Source organism: Schistocerca cancellata, chromosome 2, assembly GCF_023864275.1.
Source record: "Schistocerca cancellata isolate TAMUIC-IGC-003103 chromosome 2, iqSchCanc2.1, whole genome shotgun sequence".
In the NCBI taxonomy this organism is placed as follows: domain Eukaryota; kingdom Metazoa; phylum Arthropoda; class Insecta; order Orthoptera; family Acrididae; genus Schistocerca; species Schistocerca cancellata.
In genome coordinates, this window is record NC_064627.1 from 430386237 (window position 1) to 430409800 (window position 23564).

The 23564-nt window shown below is 44.3% G+C and overlaps 1 protein-coding gene across 2 annotated transcripts in view; it reads left to right on the forward strand.

Annotated features, from left to right (window-relative positions):
* LOC126161903 (cytochrome b5-related protein-like) overlaps positions 1-23564 on the forward strand; it is a 133981-nt gene that overhangs the window by 75152 nt on the left and 35265 nt on the right. The gene's annotated exons all lie outside the window — the stretch shown is intronic.

A 23564-nucleotide genomic window follows, 5' to 3' on the forward strand; every position in this document is an offset into this window, starting at 1 on the left:
TGCATTCCATTATCCTTGTTTTACTTTTATTGGTGTTCATCTTATAACCTCTTTTCAAGACACTATCCGTACCGTTCAACTGCTCCTCCAAGTGCTGTGCCGTCTATGCCAGAATTAGAATGTTGTCGGCAAACATAAGTTTTATATTTCTTCCCCCTCGACTCCCTTTCGAAATTTCCTCTTAACTTCCTTTACTACTTACTCAATGAACAGACTCAATAACACTCCCTTCTCAACTTCTGTCACCTTTTAATGTCCTTCGACTCTTGTAACTGTAATCTAGCTTCTGTACAAGTTGTAGATATCATTTTGTTTTCTGTATTTTATGCCTCACTTATTTTATTATTTATTTATTCATCCGGACGTGTTTTGGGCACTGAGTAAAAGCATCACTGTAAGCATGCACTGTTTTATGTCTCCCATGAAAAACTGGGAAATACTAAAAATATGTATAGGAGAATAAATAACTAATAAAGTGCTGCTGTTGGTGACTACAACATGTCCTATTAGCAAGCGTTTTTATACTTTTTCAGGCGCTAGTCCATATTACTTTAGGCGTTTTGCATGTTTGTCCTTTTCCGTAGAAAGAGATATCGGTTCTGCTGCGCTGTGCAGGTCTCTAGATACGTAAGTCGTGATGTCATTGTCGAAACAGACGTTTTCGGGGGCATTCGGGCCGGCTGCAACTGCTCAGTGATGCGTCGGTGGCAGTCATTGACGTGCAAGCATCGTCGCGCTTTCTGGCACGAGTGTACGCTGCTCTGATGTGCTCCCTTGGCAGTTGGCGGCGGTTATTATTGCATTTTCAGGTCTGACCAGTCATGGACATGATGGCAGATGTTGTTCTCATCTCTCAGTGCTCACAATTCAACGTCCCGGATATCACACACTGGTGTCCAAAATTAAACCAACAAACGGAATTTTACAAGGTTGCGTTTATTTTGTCACAAAACAGTATAAACAGGTGATAGTAAACGAAATCAACTGCAACATGCATAATGGCAGACAAAAATGTTCTTCGTTTTTTTTTCAACTTAACGGATTTGCACACACATTCTGACAACCGATTAATGTGGTCAGTATGGTGTGTGACACCACGTCTGGTTGCAATACAGGTCTGACAACTGCGGGACATGCTGTGAATGATGTCATCAATCTCATGTTGAGACAATAACGCCCATTCTTCTTGCAGAGCTTCTCGCAAGTCTTGGAGAGTGGTAGGTGGAAGCTGACGTGATGTAACCCGTCTTCATAATGCAGACCAGCTATGGGATTCAAATCGTGAGAACGAGCAGGCCACGGCATGCGTGCGATACCTTCCGTTTCAAAAAAAGAAAGAAAATGTCAACTACCCGTGCTGTTTGAGGTCGAACACTGTCGTCCATCAGTACGAAGTCTCGGCGCAAAGCACCTCGCGGCAACCGCGCTTGAGACCCAAGAGCTCCTCACGGTACATGCCATTAGTTAAATCTTGCTGATTCACCCGTATAGTTTTGATGATGAGTTGTCCAAAAAAATGGTTCAAATGGCTCTGAGCACTATGGGATTCAACTGCTGAGGTCATAAGTCCCCTAGAACTTAGAACTAATTAAACCTAACTAACCTAAGGACATCACACACATCCATGCCCGAGGCAGGATTCGAACCTGCGACCGTAGCGGTCGCGCGGCTCCAGACTGTAGCGTCCAGAACCGCTCGGCCACTTCGGCCGGCTGAGATGTCCAAGTCGTGAACATAATCCCCGTCCACACCATTAGGGATCCTCCTCTATATCGGTCTCTTTCCATATTGTGTGGGTCCCGAAATCGTGTTCTACGTGCCCTCCAGATGCGAATCCGTCCAGCAATACTCTCCAGACCAAATCTGGACTCATCTGTGAAACGAACATTGGCCCACTATTCGACCGTCCTCGTGGCATGTCACGACTCCACTTTAGACGATCCCTTCTGTGAAGACACGCCAGAGATAAACAGACAGCAGTTCTCCAACAATAAAGGCCACTCTGCTGAAGCCCTCTGTACACCGTTTGCCCGATACAACACGTCCTCGCGATGCTGCGTGGTCAGATGTCAGTTGCAGTGCAGTATTAAGGCCGTACCACCGTGCCCTTACAGCCAAATAACGGTCCATTCTTTCGTGGTCGGCCCTGTCCTCCTGGTCTCCGGCATACAGTTGTTGTCTCTATAAACTGTCGCCTCATCTGAGAAACAGCAGAACGATTCACATTAAGCCATCGGCCACATCAGTGTGCGACTCTACTGCTTCCATTCTTCCTGTGGCCCACTACGGCACAGAATCTATAGGCGTCTTCTCTGTACCATGCTGCACCGTCTGTGACAGTGTACACAGTGATTCTGGATGTGGGACTACCCTGCAAACACTACCCCGCTTGATAGGTGTCCTGACGTCATTGCTGGCGTGGTTGTCCGTTGATCCGAATGCCATCTCCCGTGCAGAACACGAACGCATCTGTTGACGTGGAAATAGCAGTTTGTTGCTTTAATTTTGGACACCAGTGTATATGGGCGGACCTCTTTCGTTTATAGAAAGCACCCTTTAATCACCGCAGTAGCGAACAGTGTGATACAGTGGTAAGACACTAGACTTAACCTGAGTTATCGGACGGGGCTTTGAACCGCTTTCCGCCAATACCTGGTGATGGTTGGCGGGGGGCGGTTTAGATGCCCAATAATGCAGGTTGAACTTTTCCACGCTTTCACTAAATCGTTTAACTTAACTGTCGGGATCGTCCCTTTGAAAGGTACAGCATAATTCCCTCCCCATCCTTCCGAAAATTGAGCTTGTGCTCCGCCTTAATGTTCTGGTTTTCGACTTTACATTAAACTTTGAAATTCCTTTCTTCCCTTGCATTTATCACTGCACTACGTCTGGCACTTGTTGGATGTTTCCTCTTGTGCCATGTGTCGTTATATTTTGCAGGTTATAGCTCCTGGGCATGATGACAATGCGTGTGGGCGTGGAATAATTGCGCTACTGGCAGTTAACTTACATTTTAGAGAATGAAACTGCATAAAGGATCTCTCAACATCATTCACGTATCCTCCTGCTCCTACAGGTTGAATGGCCTCTTCTCTCGTACAGCTTGCTGCGGTCGGTCCCTGTCTATTCGCCTGAAGCCTCAAGCACCTGCTCTCACATAAGCAAATCCCATAGGAATGGTAGTTGCTGGTCAGTCCTTGCCTTTTGGCATTTCTCTGTAACTGGTCAGTTGCCCTCCCACGTTCATCCTGGTCTGACAGCTTTTCTGCATGTCAGTTTCCCTGTTCCTGGGGATGCTGGCGTTTTGTGCAGACGTTTGTGTAACAGGACTACCCTGTGGAGTGATCTCTTGCTACTATTTTGATCAGAAAATAATTCTATTATGGAGCTGAAACGGAATTTAACGACACTTTTTATGTTGCAATAGATTTTATAAATCTATTCCATTATTTCCCGTTTCCAGCTGTTACTTCGCGGATTATGTAAAGGCGAGAATGAAACGTCCCAGTTAGCACATTACAACGGAGTAAAATGATTTCATGATTTTCCGCTCTTCGCAGCAGGACGGAAAATCATTTGCGTAGACCGCACCATGACTGTCATAGATTTGACATTTATCTTTTATGAGAGCAAGTCATTACATCGCCCGTTTTCTGGAGGGGGTAGCAATTAACAGCGATCTGGAAATGACCTGTAAATATTACTTCAGAAACACATTAGATGCTTCTTTATGTGCTGTCTGCAGATGAGGAGAATGCCTATGGCAGGAATGTGGCTGCCAGTGAGCGTACATTGTGACGTAGTCTGGAGCAGAGTAGCAAGCGCCGTTCTAAAAACATCATCTGGATGAAATTGCATCAACATAACGTGACTTACTTCCTTTCATACAGGTGACGTAAATGTGTTAAGTCATCATACATTTAGAACATCTAATACTTCCACATAATAACGATCAGCTTCTTCTCTTGTGTTGCAATGGTATTGGTAGCTGTTGGATAAATAGTTTATTAATGTTGGTAATGTGCATGTACACATGAATTCGTTTTGCTGTTACGACATAAGTTTCATCTTATTTAGTTAAAAGATCTTTGGAGGGGGAAGGTGGTTGTCATCTGTTTCTTGCTTACAATGAAGTTATGATGTTTGTATGCACGTTTCACAAGAATTGTCACCTTTCACACTGGCGCTGTAAATAAAAAAAATGAGAAGAAAACCAGTGGGAAAGGTAAAATTCGTGTGAAACCGGCAAGCAGACAACACATGCCTTCTTAAGCGACAAACAGATGGAAGAACACGTGCATTAACAAGTTTTAAGTGAATAAGATGTGACGAGTATTGTACCGAATCAACGCATTGTAGGAGGTGTAGTTGTATACACAGTCATTACTACGAAAACAGTATTCACATCAGTCAGTGTGCACGATACACTGCCATTTTATGCGTATGCAGGATGAACGTAACAACAAAACACGACAGAGTAAGGTTGATTATGAACTTGGTTAATTGGGCAAAACTTTTCGTCCGACTAATACAGCTGTCCATAGGCGGCTGCGGGGAAGAAGAGAGAGATTGGAAGGTCATTTTCCTCACACCTCGATTCACCACCCGCATGCACTCTTCTGAGCTGTAGACGGTTTTGACGGTTAGAAGTTCTTATTTCAGCTTTCGGTAGATTCTCAACATAGTATGTGTTCTTGATAAAGCTTGGGACTGAAACATCATTAGTTTGCTTATACAACATACACCATTTTTCATCGTCTTCTCGTGACTTTTTCATGCTGTTCCATTTGTTTAGCCAGAAGTAGAATTTTTTAGAACCTACTAACTTGTTTCTTAATATCCAATAATTTTTGATCAAGTATAGCCTTCATAAACTTTTCTATTTTTGGCTGCTATCTAAATGAGCATCTTTTGGACCTTACCCACCTCCATTTTTCGAGATCAAGCATAACATTTTTAATATTCCGTATCCCATTCATCTCGCGAAGTCTAGTAGAAAAGTCCACTGCCATTGTCCATGTGGACACGTGATATGGGACGCACATGACTCTATTGCGTGGCGTAATTACGTGTCTACTTATGTAGGTAGCGTTTTACTTGCAGACATGGATGACCCGCTTGCACTCCTATACGTGTAAAACACTTTTAATAATCGTCATCAGCCTTGCAGATTTTAAGTCATTTCAGTATCTGCTTGGATCAGAGCAACAGCTGATCCAACCACTGGACTGGATAGTATATGCTGAAAATAATTTTCAGCTAACCTCGCAGTTAGTTCCTCATAATGTACCTGGAATATCAGAAAAGTTCAATCTCTCGATAGCAGTTAAAAAACTATACGCGTAAAGATGTCACTAAATATCAAACATTCTACACTGAAGCGCCAAAGAAATTGGTGTCGGCACGCGTATACAAATACAGAGATATGTAAACAGGCAGAATACGGCGCTGCGATCGGCAGCGTCTATATAGGACAACAAGTGTCTGGCGCAGTTGTTAGATCGGTTACTGCTGCAGCAATGGAAGCTTATCAAGATTTAAGTGAGTTTGAAAGCGGTGTTACATTCGGCTCACGAGCGAGGGGACACAGAACCTCCGAGGTACCGATGAAGTGGGGATTTTCCCGTACAACCATTTCATGAGTATACAGTGAATATCAGAAATCCGGTAAAACATCAGAACTCCGTCATCGCTGCAGCAGGAGAAAGACCCTGCAAGAACGGGACCAACGACGACTGAAGAGAATCGTTCAACGTGACAGAAGTACAACTATCCAGCAAATAGCTGCAGGTTTCAATGCTGGGCCATCAACAAGTATCAGCATGCGAACAATTCAACGAAACATCATCTATATGGGCTTTCGGAGCCGAAGGTCCACTCGTGTACACTTGATGACTGCACGACACAAAGCTTTACGCCTCGCCTAGGCCTGTCAACACTTACATTGGACTGTTGACGACTGGAAACATGTTGCCTGGTCGGACGAGTCTCGCTTCAAATTGTATCGAGCGGATGGACGTGTACGGGTATGGAGACAACCTCATGAATCCATGGACCCTGAATTTCAGCAGGGGATTGTTCAGGCTGGCGGAGGTTCTGTAATGGTGTGGGGCGCGTGTAGTTGGAGTGATGTGGGACCCCTTGATACATCTAGACACGACTCTGAGAGGAGACACGTACGTAAGCATACTGTCTCATCACCAGCGATCCATTAATGTTCATTGTGCATTCCGACGGACTTGGGCAGTTCCAGTAAGACAATGCGTCACCCCACACGTCCAGAATTGCTGCAGAGTAGCCCCAGGAGCACCAAACTCCCCAGACATGGACACTATTGAGCGTATCTGGGATTCTGGGATGCCTTGCAACGTGCTGTTCAGAAGAGATCTCCACTCTCTCGTATTCTTACGGATTTATGGACAGCCCTGCAGGATTCATGGTGTCAGCTCCCTGCAGCACTACTTCAGACATTTGTCGAGTCCAAGCCACATCGTGTTGCGGCACTTCTGCGTACTCGCGGGGGTCCTATACGATATTAGGCAGATGCACCAATCTGTTTGGTTCTTCAGTGTATTTTGTGCTCTAACTTGCTAATGAATGTCATCGAGTCCATTGATACGACAGGAGCACGTTCAGATAGTTGTTAGTCTAACAACTAAACACAAGTCTGCGGCTAAAAGATCCCACTCTGTGGACACTAAAATCTAACTTTATAAAGAGAAAAACTGACAAAAACTATAATTTCGGCCCACATACCACAAAACGCCAATGCCTGCCTTCACACATAGTGACGGTCCGTCATCGGATGCTCAATATTCTGTAACAACTCCAGAAAATTCCTTAACACTTGGCCTTTCAGTCAATCAGTCATCTTTCCTTTTCAACGCGCTGTCCCGGAATTCGCTACCAGTTGCAGCGTAGGGGTCGTAAAAATTCGATTTTCAGTATTTCGTGTAGTTATTGACCGAATTTTCAGACTGAAAATGCTGTCATAATCTACTTATTATGACATATAATATTACGTTAAAGGTCTAACTCAGCAATACTTGCACTTAGAAACTGTGGGTATATCTGGAGGCAGCCAAACTCATGGCGCGGAAATTACCCACATTATATTCATCCATAATTGAGAATGAGTACACTTAGCGACGTCCAAAGAAGTTTAAAGAAAATTTCAAACTTTTACGAAACTTGTTTTCGCTGACACCCCCCCCCCCCCCAAAAGTGATGAAATGAAAAAAAGTTTATCGTTTACTACATTTTCGCTGTTGATGCAGCAAAACTTCAGCAGCAGGTATGACGCCTTAACCCTCTTTCTGACATGCCCAGTCATCACATATATATAAGGCGAGGACGGCCAATGATCTCTTCAGTGGAGATGTACCCCAGGCTCAAACTCTTACGGGAATCGGCGAAATGCAGCGACTAATGACTATAATGGACAAGGGGCACTAAATTAGTAGTGTGCGGATAAGTTGAGAATTTGGATCTGACGGGACAGGATAGCCCGTACAGATGTGATGACCATAGTGTCCAGACGGCGCAGTGGTCTGCACATCTGCGTAGTAAGGAGGAGACATGGGTTCGAAACCTAGTCTGGCACAAAGTTTCAACTTCCCCCATTGATTTAGGTCAACGCCACTCGCAGCCATTGTCTGTAATTCGTGTTTTAATTTTTTACTTCTTTATTATACGTTTTGCATGCAATATCTATATACGTCACTTAATGTACCTGCAAAAATATACTGTGTGTTTCAAAATCTTTGCATCAAACGTCTAGGGGAGGTTAGATCACGTCACAGGGAACAGCTTTTGTTAGCGAAAAAATTTTCGCTGAAGCCTCTCGGCGACACTAGGCGTCTTTCATAATTGATTATGCCCTTGACAGGTGGCAAGACATAGGCACTATGAGCTCCATGTGTGCAATGTGTTGTTACTTACAAGCGAATTACCTGCTCTCCATGAGTGGGGTTAGGCTGAGCGTCTCGAATATCTTTTTCCTCTTAGATACACTCATTCTTAAGGTTTTCTTGTTGAAAATGGCTCTATCAGTTAACTGGGGTAGGTAGTATGCAGATGTCGCCCTGAAGCCTCAGTGAACATTTTGTCTCTAACAAAAGTTGTTCATCATGACGTGGTTTATCACCCCTAGACGGTTATCGCAAAAACTTTGAAACTCACTGTATGCACAGGGTGAATCAGAGCTTAGCTACAAACACTCAGAGCTTGTTCAGGGATAGCTTAGCGTTTTCGTATGAGGGACTCGTGGTCTCCGGCGGCTCGTTGCCGAGTTGCTGCAAATAGTTTGGTTTCTTGCCCCAGTTAACTTCGAACCTGTGCTGCACAGAAAACAGTGCACAACAGTGCAAATGTCGACGGTATGCACAGTGCGTCTTATTTCCACTCTCTCATGGTAGCTGCTGTCGACAACAGCACTCTTCGCCTTCAAGCTTGCCTTCAGCGTTGTCCTGTTTTGTCTTGGGTTTGTGTTTACCGCAGTGTTAGTTGTACGTTAATAGAGACACAGTATGTGAATAGATTTACTGCTGAAGAGTTGGTCGATATGCACCTCGTGTATGGGTTCACTGTACGCAATAGACGAGCGATACAACGACGCTATGTTAAGCTGTCCCCGGTATGACGGTAACATCAAATTACAGCGTTTCGTCTGCGGGTTGTTGGGTTATTCTGTGTTGTGTGGTGTACCTTTTGGTTATTGGATATTGCAGGCCTCTTCACTGTTGTTAAGGCATTTTCACACAAACAAGGGTGATTGTGGTAATAAACCGAATAAATCACTACTAAGTTGTTGCTCTGTAACGAGCCGCTGGATTCCGTGGGTCCCTTGTACCAAAATTCCCAGAAGGTGTCTCTAAACAACACCTGATAGTTTGGGTCGGTGGAGTTCTTGTATCACCAATCATACATATACGATGTGTGTGTATCCCACGTCACACATGTCTCACATGTTAGAAGTTAGGAGTAAGTGCTACATTCATGTTATGTATACTTGTCTTAGATGTAGGAATACCTTTTGCTTCAGGTTTACCTGCATTCACGTGTTTGCTTAGAAATAAGTTTATGTTCGTAGGTTAATGCGGGATTGATGCGTCGTGCTATTCAGGCATTAACTTTACTGACGTTTAGACCGGACTTAGGAATTTAGTTAGCAGAATTTACTGAGGTTTAGACCGGATGTACGAATTTAGTTAGCAGAATGATAAGAAACATGTTAACCTACATTTCGGTTGGAAGTTACTATCGTTTCTCATCTCTCCAGGACACAGACGAGTGCGTTAATCAGACATATACCTGATGATAGTCTTATTCGTTATCTGCCATCGGGAATTGTAAGGAGCGTGTAATGTATGGACGTGTACTAGTTTAACGAGATAAAGTGGGTCCTTTAATGGGCATAATAAAGGTGACTGAGGTACGAGTTTAGGATTTTCGAAGTGGGTAGATACTTAGATTTATTTTTGCTGTTCGAAATTATTGCAGGTTAGTATTAGGAAGTGCTGAATACAGTCATTTCCTCAGAGTAATCCAGGGAACTATTTGAACCTACGGAGCTTACCACTGTACAACTGAGGGTCGGCGTTATGTCATGCCTTCAGCACAATCTGACAGAAGCGGGGAAGCTTGCCCAAATCAGCATTGTTTTATATAGCACGAACGAAACTGAGTCAGCGTTTGATGGAAGCGTGCTAGTATGTGCAAAACTGTGAGTGTGTTGTGAGCACAATCCAACGGCACAGCGCGGAACATTTAGTACCAAGTACAGTAAACTAAAGTAGTGACTCTTGAGAGCCATGGTGGTCAACTTGAGTCTCAATACATTTGCTTCAACCTACGCGTGAGTAGTGACACAGCAAGGACGTCGAGGAACTGACAATGTATCGAGACAACCTGTAGCCGACATCCAAGGCTATGACCCCAAATGTTCAAATGTGTGTGAATTCCTAAGGGACCAAACTGCTGAGGTCATCGGTCCCTAGTCTTACATATTACTTAAACTAACTTATGCTAAGAACAATACACACACACACACACACACACACACACACACACACACACACACAAACAGACACATGCCAGAGGGAGGACTCGAACCTCCGGCGGGAGGGGCCGCGCAATCTGTGGTAGGGCGCCTCTAACCGTTCGGTCCCTACGCGCGGCGCTATGATCTCAGACTGTGTGTAAACAGTGAGAATGAATGGCATACTTTGAAGTAGCTGAGGACAATGACCTAGCGTCGAACTTGGTTGTGGAGTGTGTGACGTAACCGACTGTATGCGGACACTGAACAGTGTCGGCAGAGACCTTGAGGACGCTCTGCGTAGCGTTGTTGTTGTGGTCTGAGACTGGTTTGATGCAGCTCTCCATGCTACTCTATCCTGTGCAAGCTTCTTTATCTCCCAGTACCTACTGCAACCTACATCCTTCTGACTCTGTTTAGTGTATTCATCTCTTGGTCTCCCTCTACGATTTCCACCCTCAAGGCTTCCCTGCAATACTAAAGTGGTGATCCCTTGATGCCTCAGAATACGTCCTACCAAGCGATCCCTTCTTCTAGTCAAGCTGTGCCACAAACTCCTCTTCTCCCCAATTCTATTCAATACCTCCTCATTAGTTATGTGATCTACACATCTAATCTTCAGCATTCTTCTGTAGCACCACATTTCGAAAGCTTCTTGTCTAAACTATTTATCGTCCATGTTTCACATCCATACATGGCTACACTCCATACAAATACTTTCAGAAACGACTTCCTGACACTTGAATCTATACTTGATGTTAATAAATTTCTCTTCTTCAGAAATGCTTTCCTTGCCATTGCCGGTCTACATTTTATATCCTCTCTACTTCGACTATCATGAGTTATTTTGCTCCCCAAATAGTAAAACTCATTTACTATTTCATGCGTCTCATTTCCTAATCTAATTCCCTCAGCATCACCCGATTTAATTCGACTACATTCCATTACACCCTTAATATACATAACAGACTGACAAACGGTGCCTTATTAGTAACCTTGGTAAAATTCCCATATATGACACACTATTACAAAAGTTACTTACGTTAGCTAAGACAATATTTATATCAGTGTTCACTACTTAAGACGTTATCATTTAACTTCACTTATGATAGGGCGAGACACAGTTTTCCAATTTTACACATATTTAAATATAAATCAAGGACACGTGAAAGAAATTTGTAACTACGTTTTACGTATCTGAAAAAAATTATGTTTTCTATACAATTGTTTGATGTATGTTATCATTTTAGGGTTGATCAAAAATTTGCTGATGAATGTTGTTTTGTGAATTACTTTTAGTAGCTTGGAGATGGTTATTATTGCGTATGATGTTCAATTGGCTTGTCTGTCAATCCACTCAAGAGGTGCAGTTTTTGCTTATATGCCATTATTGCATAGCTAAAGCATGCTTCAGTCAATGGTGTCTGTATAAAACGCAGGCACAATATTGGCAGTTTATCGATGACAGAGGCGTAAATTGCGCCAACAATAAATCTACTAGACTGATGTTTGCCTCTGTAAGGACTCCGTATCATCATACCATTTCCATCAGCGGCGGGAATACTTTTGCCATAGTGAAAGGTTCTGAGCGTTTCAGTTTGTCCAGCTTGTTATTTTTGCAGGTGACGAAGCAGAGAAGTTTCTTGTGTTCGCTCTCCTATTTTGTCGTCTGTATCGTTGAAAGAAGCGAAGAAACAGAAGGCTATTAATGTAGAATAAAGGATTCTGGCTTGAAATATCATAGAAAGCACACTGTCCGATTGTAAATGTAATACTGTTGTATCATAAACATCGCTTTACCTCAAACAATATGAAAACTGTTGGATAATAATTTTACGTGTCGTCTATATTATTTCGAATAATTCGAGTCCAATTTCTGTTCAGGATCCAGACATTGGCGTGCCTCCGATATACATTCCGTGATACGATCAGTATGTTGAGCCATGACATCACACGATCGTTTCTATTCGTTAGTTAGGAAAATTACATTACGATTTGTTTTGCCGTTCTGTCGGGCGACAGAACGAAATAGATTATAGTTGACGAGAGACTTAGTCAGCGAGAACGTCCGTAAGTAATATTCTGTAGCCACAGCGCTGATTTGTTAAAAGGCCTTACATATTTAACGAATTTTCGAGACTTGCTTGGAACTCGGAAAGTTGAAGAGTTGGTTATGGAGCCTCATGAAGGGAAGAAGCAGCGCCAGCGAGGTCAATACTAGGAGTTGTAGTGTTAGCAGGGATTGCAAGTTTTGTGTATGGACGTTGTCATTTTAGTGCAGGCGAACGTAATTTTATGGTAACAACTTTGATGATCGACAATTTTGACTTTCACAGTCGAATGTACTTTTATTTAGTGCAAATGGGAATCATTATAGAGCGGCAGCCTTGTGGTTAGGTTGCGGAGCTAATAGTTTGGTGGAGGTGGTGCTCGTCGAAGAAACGAACTCGAAAAAGTTTGTTGAAGTATAAGTAAATTGTTTTGTTACAGCGAACACTGAAGTGTCGGGTTTTGATGTGGTTTGTCGTACTTCATATTTTCCCAAGATTTTTTAACTGCTAACGTTGCAGCGATGTTGGAAGGAGTTACCTATAGGTTAAACGGAGACTGTCAGTATCTTATATTTCAGGTCCAGAGGTAGGATCTTGATATTTATCTGAGTGCAATTGGATTGCTACAAGTTTGCGATCAATAGTATCAGGGCTGTGATTTTTTAACTTTCTCTAGCGGGTTAAAGTGAGGCCGATGACTTTTTAAGAACTATGTAACTAGCACTGCGGAAAGTTGATCCATGTTTGCCGATTAACATTTCCTTCGTTGATGGTAGTGCAGATATATTGTATAGCGGGATTGCGTGCTTGCAACGACGTAGAGTTCGTGGACCGTAGCATGGATACGCTTTCGCAGCGCCATGCCTCAAAGAAGTTATTTCTCCATTTTCCTAGCTTCATATTCTACTTTCATAATTTCCGGCATTTTCTCGTCTCTAGGTGCTGAGTACATCCTTTCATCCCTTTTTTCTTCAGTGATCACTTATTTACCGTCACCATACGCTCGACAGTAAACAACAGTTTAGAGATGCCCCAACTACACTACGGCACATTACCTCTGTAGGCCGATGAGGTCATGCACAAATTTCTGGAGATCGCAGCACTTTTGGCCAACAGCTTGCACATAAACGCAACCAGGCACTCTCACCACTCATAAAGTCGTGGTGAACCATGCCAGACCGTCGCACTTAACTTGCAGAGTTTTCATTTCTCTGCAGCCAATGATTGATGTTTCCGGTTTGTGGTGCGGAGGTCCCATGTTGTAATTTCAATAGTGACAGATTCATCAAATGTAACAATCCCTTGCTTGCCTTGTAAGTCTCACCACGTCACGATACCACGTTTGAGATGCTAGCAATGATGTCCAGACTTTCATGACTGACATAATCGTGATACCGAAATAACTGCAATACTGATAGCGATCAGTACTTTGCCTTACAATCTGTCATGTTTATAAGGATTTAACCCACGAGATAAAATTAAAAAGTACAACTATTACACCGCTGATTTCGGCAGTGTAACAGTTCGATTGCTTTAACAGAAATTCGAAGATACGATCTGTGGGGTGGAATCATAAAGATGTAGTCCACATCCTTAGATGAGTACTCATCGCATCGCATTGCCATGCAGCAGGTCCAGGCTCGATTCAATGCCGGGTCGGAGATTTTCTCCGCTCGAAGACATTGTGTTGTGTTGTCCTCATCATGATGGACATGCAAGTTACTCTATGTGGTGTCAGCTGCGAAGACTTGCATCTGCGCAACTCGGCGACTGGAGGCGGAGAGGAAGGCTGCTCCTCGCCTTCAATGCCATACCATCATCATCATACAAGGTGTGACAAACAGGTGTACCCAAACTTTCAGGAAACATTGCTCATACATAGAAAATAAAATATCGTTTTATTTCCTCGTTAGGGCCCCCTTTCTTCTGCTCTTCATAATCACTTTTCTCGTGGAAAACAAACAGAAATAGATCGTAGCAGCGTTACATGAAATGTTCAAAATAGGTCCTACCCTCTAGGTTACAGTATGAAACGCTTTCCTAAATGAATTGTTCAAAATACCCTTCATTAGCAAGGATGCATGCATCAGCCAGACGTCACAGTGAATATCTAATTCATTGACGTACGCCTGGAGAACTGCGTATTGTTTTACAGCCTTCCACAGGACGGGCACGAGAGCTCTGTACATCCGCACTGTGATTCTGTACACAAGAGCTTTCTAATTCCCGCACGAATGGAAGTACTGTGGGCTTAGGTCCGGAGAGCGTGGAGGCCAAGAAACTGGTTCACCCACATGGAGTCGGAGAGGAAGGCTGCTCCTCGCCTTCAATGCCATACCATCATCATCATACAAGGTGTTACCGAAGGCGCTATTTGGAAGTCTACGAACCTTAACACTGAAATGAAGAGGGGCTCCATCATGCATGAAGCACATGTTTTCTCGCACTCGTAAAGGGACATGTTGTATCAGAACAGGTAGAGTATTCTTTAGAAAAATCTGGTAAGTTACTACGTCGTGCCTGGGTGGAAGATCACAAGGCTCTAACTGTCACCGATAATGCCGTCCCAAACGATGACAGAAAATCTTTGTTGATGATGTGGTTCTCCAGGGATACATCAGCCCATGAGGATTCATGCGACGACGAGTTGATGCATGTACACTGAGGTGACAGAAGTCATGGGGTAGCGGTATGCACCTATACAGATGGCGGTAGTATCGCGTACACGAGGCACAAAAAGGCAGTGCATTGGCGGAGCTGTCATTTGTACCCCACTGGTTTATGTGAAAAGGTTTCATTCGTGATTATGACCGCACGACAGGAATTAACAGACTTTGAATGTTGAATCGTAGTTGGAGGTAGACGCAAAGGAGAGATCATTTCGGAAATCGTTAGGAATTCAGTATTCCGAAATCCTCAATGTCAAGAGTGTGCCTAGAACAGCAAATTTCAGGCATTACTCTCACCACGGAGAACGCAGTGGCCGATGGCCTACACTTGACGACCTAGAGAGGCGGCGTAGAGTTGTAGGTGCTAACAGACAAGTAACACTAGGTGAAATAACCACAGGATTCAATGTGGGACATACGATAAACGTATTCTTCAGGACAGTGCGGCGAAATGTGGCATTAATGGGCTATGGCAGTAGACGACCGACCTGTGTGCCTTTGCTAACAGCACAACAGGGACTGCAGCCCCTCTCCTGGGCTCGTGACCATATCATTTGGAGCCTAGACGACTGGAAAACGGTGGCCTGGTCAGACGAGTCCCCATTTCAGTTGGTAAGATTGTGGCACAGTCCCCACGAAGCCATGGACCAAAGTTGTCAACAAGGCACTCTGCAAGCTGGCGATGACTCCATAATGGTGGGGGGTGTGTTTACGTGGAACGGACTGTATCAAATGGTTCAAATGGCTCTGAGCACTATGCGTCTTAACTTCTGAGGTCATCAGTCGCCTATAACTTAGAACTAATTAAACGTAACTAACCTACTGACATCACGCACATCCATGCCCGAGGCGGATTCGAACCTGCGACCGTAGCAGTCACGCGGTTCCAGACTGTAGCGCCTAGAACAGCACGACCACTCCGGCCGGCTCGGACTGTATCCTGGTTATGTTTCGCTACTTAGAGACCATTGCACCCATTCATGGACTTTATGTTCCCAAACAATGAAGGAATTTTTATGGATGACAATACGCCACGTCACTGGCCACAGTTATTCGCGACTGGTTTGAAGAACATTCTGGTGATTGGGACGAATGATTTGGCCACCCGGAACGCCAGACATGAATCCCATTGAACATTTAGGGGACATAATCGAGAGTTCAATTCGTGAAAAAAATCCTGCATCGGCAACATTTCCACAACTATTGACGGTTGTACAGGTAGCATGGTTCAATATTTCTTCCGGGGACTTCCAACGACTTGTTGAGTCCAAGCCATGTCGAATTGCTGCACTAAGCCGGGAAAAAGGAGGTATATTAGGAGGTATCCGGTGACTTTGTTACCTTAGTGTACAACAGAGTGCATTTTGAACATTTCATTTAGGAAAGTGTTCTATAATATAAGCAAGAGGGTAGGGCCTGTTTTGAACATTTCATGTAATAAAATGTTTCATGCAGTGCTGGTACGTTATGTTTCTGTGTGTTTCCCACGATTAATGTGACTGTGAAGAGAAGTAGAAAATGAGACCTAATATGGAAATAAAGCATTTTCGGATCATATCCATGTAACATATTTTCTTTGTCTATGTGTGAGGAATGTTTCCTGTAAGTTTGGCCATACCGCTTCGTTAAAACCTGTATAGCTCTACCAGGCTCCCTTTGCTGTTACAACTTCGTATCCTATGCGCCTCAGTACTTTCTAAGACTTGATGATGGATGTAAAACCGAAACCAGTTATCGGTTTAAATAAATCAAAATGTGACCAAGGATATGAATACTTCAGCTTATTTCGATACCCATGTTACCAGTAACCTCGGAAAATCGAAGTGACTGCATTGCATGACTCTAGATAACTCCATTTGATCGATCAGCACCTCCCCCAGCTAACTCTTAACTCCTCAATGTAATACAAGGCTCGTGCTGGCCTGTATACCACATTTGACATACAACTAACATTGCTTAGAAGGGAAACTCTCCACCGCACACCCCTCTGATTTACTGGTAAGATGGGCGAGTGGATAGCTCGTATAAACCTGACCGCAGATCAAGCACAAAAACAGGAAGAAATTATACTGAACTGTGAAAAAAAAACTAAATAAAAGCACTGAACGGTCCAAGCTAAGAAGTGCAATATTGAACGAAAGTGATCAGCCGTGGTGTCGTGGTTAAGCGGTCAAAGTGTTGTACTGTGAAGTAGACGAGCCCTGCTCAGAACTCCCTCGCGCCATAAATTTTCTTTTCTTTTTTTCACAACATTATGAATTGTCCGTATGGTAATTGAAATGTTTGTTCTCTCTCTGTAGTCTTAGCAGTTATCATACTATACATTGGTTACAGAATGTGAATCACGTGATGAATAGTGAGAGCAGCCGAGATGCTGCATAGACGTCTCACAGAAACGAAAACAATAAATAAACGGGTGTGAACTACAATACAACAAAGGAATTCAACAGTCAAAACTCCTAAAACGGAATGCAACTTAAAAAGGTTAAAAACATTTGTTTTGACAGAGCACAGAGAAACTGTGTGACTTTGAAACCGTTGCGTTCATTTTTTGCACCTTATGTGACAAACTGCTGTGTTTTACTCATTTCCTTGGGAGTGATCACATTCACATTCATTCGAACACCTAAATTGGGCAAGGAGGTATATCTCAGTCACTTACCAGGGGTACAAATTACGTGCGTTGATAAGAGATTCCTATCATACGACACACGTACTGACATTAATGCCGTCTATGACACACCAGACGTGTTTTCCGATGGAGGGTTCGGTTGACCTGTCGCCTTGTCATCGAACGTTTGCGGTTCCCATTCGAATGCCAATTCCTTTCGGCTGCTAACAGAGTAGTTGTGCAGAATCAACTGACATTAAAGGTTTCTTCTTTACTCCCCGCTGTAGCAAACGTACTTTACACCAAGACACAGACACAAATTTGAAAAAAAAAATGATACCAGGGAGGTTTGAACAGGACTCGCCTACTTGTCAGTCCAACACCATGACTACTTCACCAAGACGCCGTTACTGTTTCGAGCTACCCTATAATTCCACTTCTTCTCCTGTTTCAATTTTACTTTTTTTTCATTGTTCCGTACACCTTCTTCCTGGTGTTGATCTGTGTTCAACTTTTGAAGAGCTGTGCACTGGGCCCTCTTACCATTAAACCTGAGGGGCTCGCGATGGACAGTTTCCCCTGTTAGAAGAAAGAAAGAAAGAAAGAACGGAGAAAGAGAGAGAAGGAGAGAGAAAGAGAGAGAGAGAGAGAGAGAACTAACTAGTTCTGAGTGCAAGCTTGAGGGAGAAGAATAATGTGGGCATAACTGTTGTCAGCGACAAATACCGTTATTGCATGAAACGAGTTTGTTTCCAAAAAGACCGTCGATGTTTGCACTGTTGTGCATATATTTTCAGAGCAATAAAAATGTATATGCAGGTAAGAAATCAAACGAACTGCAGTTGGACTTTAACGAGCCACAGAAGACTACGTTTGCCTTTTACCAAGGTACTCAGAAAAAACTCCTTAAGAATCTATGAAATTAAAATAAAAAAATAAAAACTAACTATAAAATTTTTAAGTTTATTTGGATGACAAATAATATGTTTATTAAAATTTGATAACTAGTTTCGGTTGTTCAGATAATCATCTTCAGATCAATCACGGTAAAGTATTATATCTGTGTATAGAATATGGATTGACCGAATGGTCTCTCTAAGTGTTAGATGCTCATATAAGAGACAGCGTCAATAAGATGCTGGCTATACCAACGTAATAAAAGGCTGATCCTAAACCGTGCTTAATAAAATTTCAGTCAACTATAAAATATTTATACTTCGTCGTTACAAAATATAACTTATCAGCACAAAACAAAAACAAGACTTGTTATGGTTTTGTGTAGGTGATATTCAAGTTTGAGCAGCATGATCTACTTACATTTTATTTCTTTGGTTTTCACAAGTTATTCTATACGCTGACGTAATACTTTAACATGACTGATCTGAAGATGGTTGTATGAACAGCCGAAACTACACTGTCCAGTCATATTAACGTGACCACCTTTCAAAAGGCTGAATAACCATATTTTGCAGCGCGGACGGCTGGGAGGCGTGCAGGAACAGAGTTAAAGAGGTTCTGGAAGATATCGATAGGAATGTGGCGCTATTCCGATTGCAGTGTTGTGGCCAGCTGCGTTAGGTTCCTCTGTTGAGGAACCATGGCGCAAACAGCCCGATCATGATGGTCCCAAAGTCTCTCGATTGGGTGTAAATCCGGCGATTTTGTTGGCCAGGGCAATACGGTAAACTCAACCTGGTGCTCTTAGAGCCACGGGCGCACACTCCGAGCTGTGGGACACGTTGTATTGCCCTACTGGTAGATGGCATCATGCCGAGGAAAAAAAAACTGCAGGTGGGGTTGGACATGCTCCGCAAGGATAGATGCATGCTTGTGTCGATCCATTGTGCCTTCCAGAATGACGAGATCACCCAGGGAATGTCACAGAAAACATTCCTCAGACTATAACGCTCCCTCCTCCAGCCTGGACTCTTTGCTTTCATGCGTTATACGCCGTACCCGTCAACGGCCATATGTTCTATGGAACAAAAAACATGATTCATCTGAAAGGCCACTTTTCGCCACACAGTGGACGTCCAGTTGGATACTGGCGTGCGAATCCCAACCTTCGTCACTGATGAGCAACACAGCCAGCATGGGTACGTGAACCAGGCGCCTGCTGTGGAGGGCCATACCCAGCAAAGTTCGCTGACTGGTCTTTGAGGAGACACTGTGGGTAGCTCCTTAGTTCGTTTGAGCGGTCAGTTGCTCAACGGCTGCACGTCTGTTCGCCCATCCACATCTCTGTAGCCATATACACTCCTGGAAATTGAAATAAGAACACCGTGAATTCATTGTCCCAGGAAGGGGAAACTTTATTGACACATTCCTGGGGTCAGATACATCACATGATCACACTGACAGAACCACAGGCACATAGACACAGGCAACAGAGCATGCACAATGTCGGCACTAGTACAGTGTATATCCACCTTTCGCAGCAATGCAGGCTGCTATTCTCCCATGGAGACGATCGTAGAGATGCTGGATGTAGTCCTGTGGAACGGCTTGCCATGCCATTTCCACCTGGCGCCTCAGTTGGACCAGCGTTCGTGCTGGACGTGCAAACCGCGTGAGACGACGCTTCATCCAGTTCCAAACATGCTCAATGGGGGACAGATCCGGAGATCTTGCTGGCCAGGGTAGTTGACTTACACCTTCTAGAGCACGTTGGGTGGCACGGGATACATGCGGACGTGCATTGTCCTGTTGGAACAGCAAGTTCCCTTGCCGGTCTAGGAATGGTAGAACGATGGGTTCGATGACGGTTTGGATGTACCGTGCACTATTCAGTGTTCCCTCGACGATCACCAGTGGTGTACGGCCAGTGTAGGAGATCGCTCCCCACACCATGATGCCGGGTGTTGGCCCTGTGTGCCTCGGTCGTATGCAGTCCTGATTGTGGCGCTCACCTGCACGGCGCCAAACACGCATACGACCATCATTGGCACCAAGGCAGAAGCGACTCTCATCGCTGAAGACGACACGTCTCCATTCGTCCCTCCATTCACGCCTGTCGCGACACCACTGGAGGCGGGCTGCACGGTGTTGGGGCGTGAGCGGAAGACGGCCTAACGGTGTGCGGGACCATAGCCCAGCTTCATGGAGACGGTTGCGAATGGTCCTCGCCGATACCCCAGGAGCAACAGTGTCCCTAATTTGCTGGGAAGTGGCGGTGCGGTCCCCTACGGCACTGTGTAGGATCCTACGGTCTTGGCGTGCATTCGTGCGTCGCTGCGGTCCGGTCCCAGGTCGACGGGCACGTGCACCTTCCGCCGACCACTGGCGACAACATCGATGTACTGTGGAGACCTCACGCCCCACGTGTTGAGCAATTCGGCGGTACGTCCACCCGGCCTCCCGCATGCCCACTATACGCCCTCGCTCAAAGTCCGTCAACTGCACATACGGTTCACGTCCACGCTGTCGCGGCATGCTACCAGTGTTAAAGACTGCGATGGAGCTCCGTATGCCACGGCAAACTGGCTGACACTGACGGCGGCGGTGCACAAATGCTGCGCAGCTAGCGCCATTCGACGGCCAACACCGCGGTTCCTGGTGTGTCCGCTGTGCCGTGCGTGTGATCATTGCTTGTACAGCCCTCTCGCAGTGTCCGGAGCAAGTATGGTGGGTCTGACACACCGGTGTCAATGTGTTCTTTTTTCCATTTCCAGGAGTGTAGTTTAACCACGGCGGCACGCGAACAGTTTACAGACTTAGCCGTTTCGCACTTGCTTCCACTCTCGGCTCGAGAGCCAATGCTCAAGCCCTTTTGGACATCAGATAAATTGCTCTGTTTCCGCATTACGACAACGACTGCACTGTTTTCCACGTCCCCTCCTCCCCCCTCCCCACATGCTTTATATACCCTCCATTGCTAGTGCTGCCACATGTAATGTGTTGGTAGTTATTGCACGTTTTGTTTCAACCTTGCAGTTATCAAATTTTAACATCGTATATTAAGAGGGCCCTTGTATAAGTAATGCAACACTCTTTTTTCTAAAAGCAGGTCGGTTTTATTCACGATGTCAGTACCTCATATTATTCCCCACTCTTGTGGCTGCAATGAACTGTTTATCAACACAATCTCAGATCAGTGCGACGGCCTTAATCTACGTTATTGGAAGGCTGTGTACGCCCACAAGGTACCACTGTACTGGTCGACATCGGAGCCAACGTCTTGTTGCATCAATAACCACCTTGTCATCCACGGACTGCTTATCGTGGAGTGCATACTTCATTCGGGCAAACAGATGGAAGTCGGAAGGTGCGAGATCCGGGCTGTAAAGTGGTTAAGGAAGAACAGTCAAATGAAGTTTTGTGAGCTCTACTCGGCTGCACAGACTTCTGTGACGCCGTACGGTGTCATGGAGAAAGATTTTTCGTTTGCACTTTTGTGGTGACGAACACGTTGAAGTTTCCTGCGAGTAGCAAAATACACTTCGGAGTTGATCGTTGCAGCCCAAGGGGGGACATCAGACAACACTACCAACAGAGACGTCCAGTTGTGCAGTGAGGTGTTTGTGATCCGTTGATCTCCTCGAATAAGGGTGTCGGCATGTTCCAACAATGCAGGGATCATAGGTGTGTGCAACCGGCTGGCACACGGGAGATCGGACAGTTTACGCGACCTTGTTGCGATTATGACAGACGCCTCGCCCATGACTCACTGTGCTTTTGTTCACCATCAGGTCTCCCTAAACGTTTTGCAAGCCCCTATTATACCTGTGATGCTCTGGCTTTTCGCCAAAAGAAACTCAATGACAGCTGTCTGCTTGTAAAGGCTAGGCATAGCTCCGCCACCCATGGGAACTTCGTGAAACTATAGTGGCTGAAGCGGGAATATTCCACGATGTCATACAACAAATTCCGCATTTTTCCACCTGAAATTTACCAAGGAAAAAAGTGTTGCATTCCTTACTGGACGCCCATCGTATTTGTGATCTAGACAATTTAACAAAATTATCTAATATATTTAATTTTTTTAAATGCCATGTTGTTGTTGTTGTTGTTGTTGTTGTTGTGGAATTCAGTCCTAAGACTGGTTTGATGCAGCTCTCCATGCTACTCTATCCTGTGCAAGCTTCTTCATCTCCCAGTACCTACTGCAACCTACATCCTTCTGACTCTGTTTAGTGTATTCGTCTCTTGGTCTCCCTCTACGATTATTACCCTCCATGCTGCCCTCCAAAGCTAAATTGGTGATCCCTTGATGCCTCAGAACATGTCCGACCAACCGATCCCTTCTTCTAGTCAAGTTGTGCCACAAACTTCTCTTCTCCCCAATCCTATTCAATACCTCCTCATTAGTTATATAATCTACCCAGCTAATCTTTAGCATTCTTCTGTAGCACCACATTTCGAAAGCTTCTATTCTCTTCTTGTCCAAACTAGCTATCGTCCATGTTTCACTTACATAAATGGCTACACTCCATACAAATACTTTCAGAAACGACTTCCTGACACTTAAATCTATACTCGATGTTAACAAATTTCTCTTCTTCAGAAACGTTTTCCTTGCCATTGCCAGTCTACATTTTATATCCTCTCTACTTCGACCATCATCAGTTATTTTGCTCCCCAAATAGCAAAACTCCTTTACTACTATAAGTGTCTCATTACCTAATCTAATTCCCTCAGCGTCACCCGACTTAATTCGACTACATACCATTATCCTCGTTTTGCTTTTGTTGATGCTCATCTTATACCCTCCTTTCAAGACACTGTCCATTCCGTTCAACTGCTCTTCCAAGTCCTTTGCTGTCTCTGACAGAATTACAATGTCATCAGCGAACCTCAAAATTTTTATTTCTTCTCCATGGATTTTAATACCTACTCCGAATTTTTCTTTTGTTTCCTTCACTGCTTGCTCAATATACAGATCGAATGACATCGGGGGCAGGCTACAACCCTGTCTCACTCCCTTCCCAACCGCTGCTTCCCTTTCATGCCCCTCGACTCTTATAACTGCCATCTGGTTTCTGTACAAATTGTAAATAGCCTTTCGCTCCCTGTATTTTACCCTTGCCACCTTCAGAATTTGAAAGAGAGTATTCCAGTCAACATTGTCAAAAGCTTTCTCTAAGGCTACAAATGCTAGAAACGTAGGTTTGCCTTTCCTTAACTTAGCTTCTAAGATAAGTCATAGGGTCAGCATTGCCTCACGTGTTCCAATATTTCTACGGAATCCATATAAT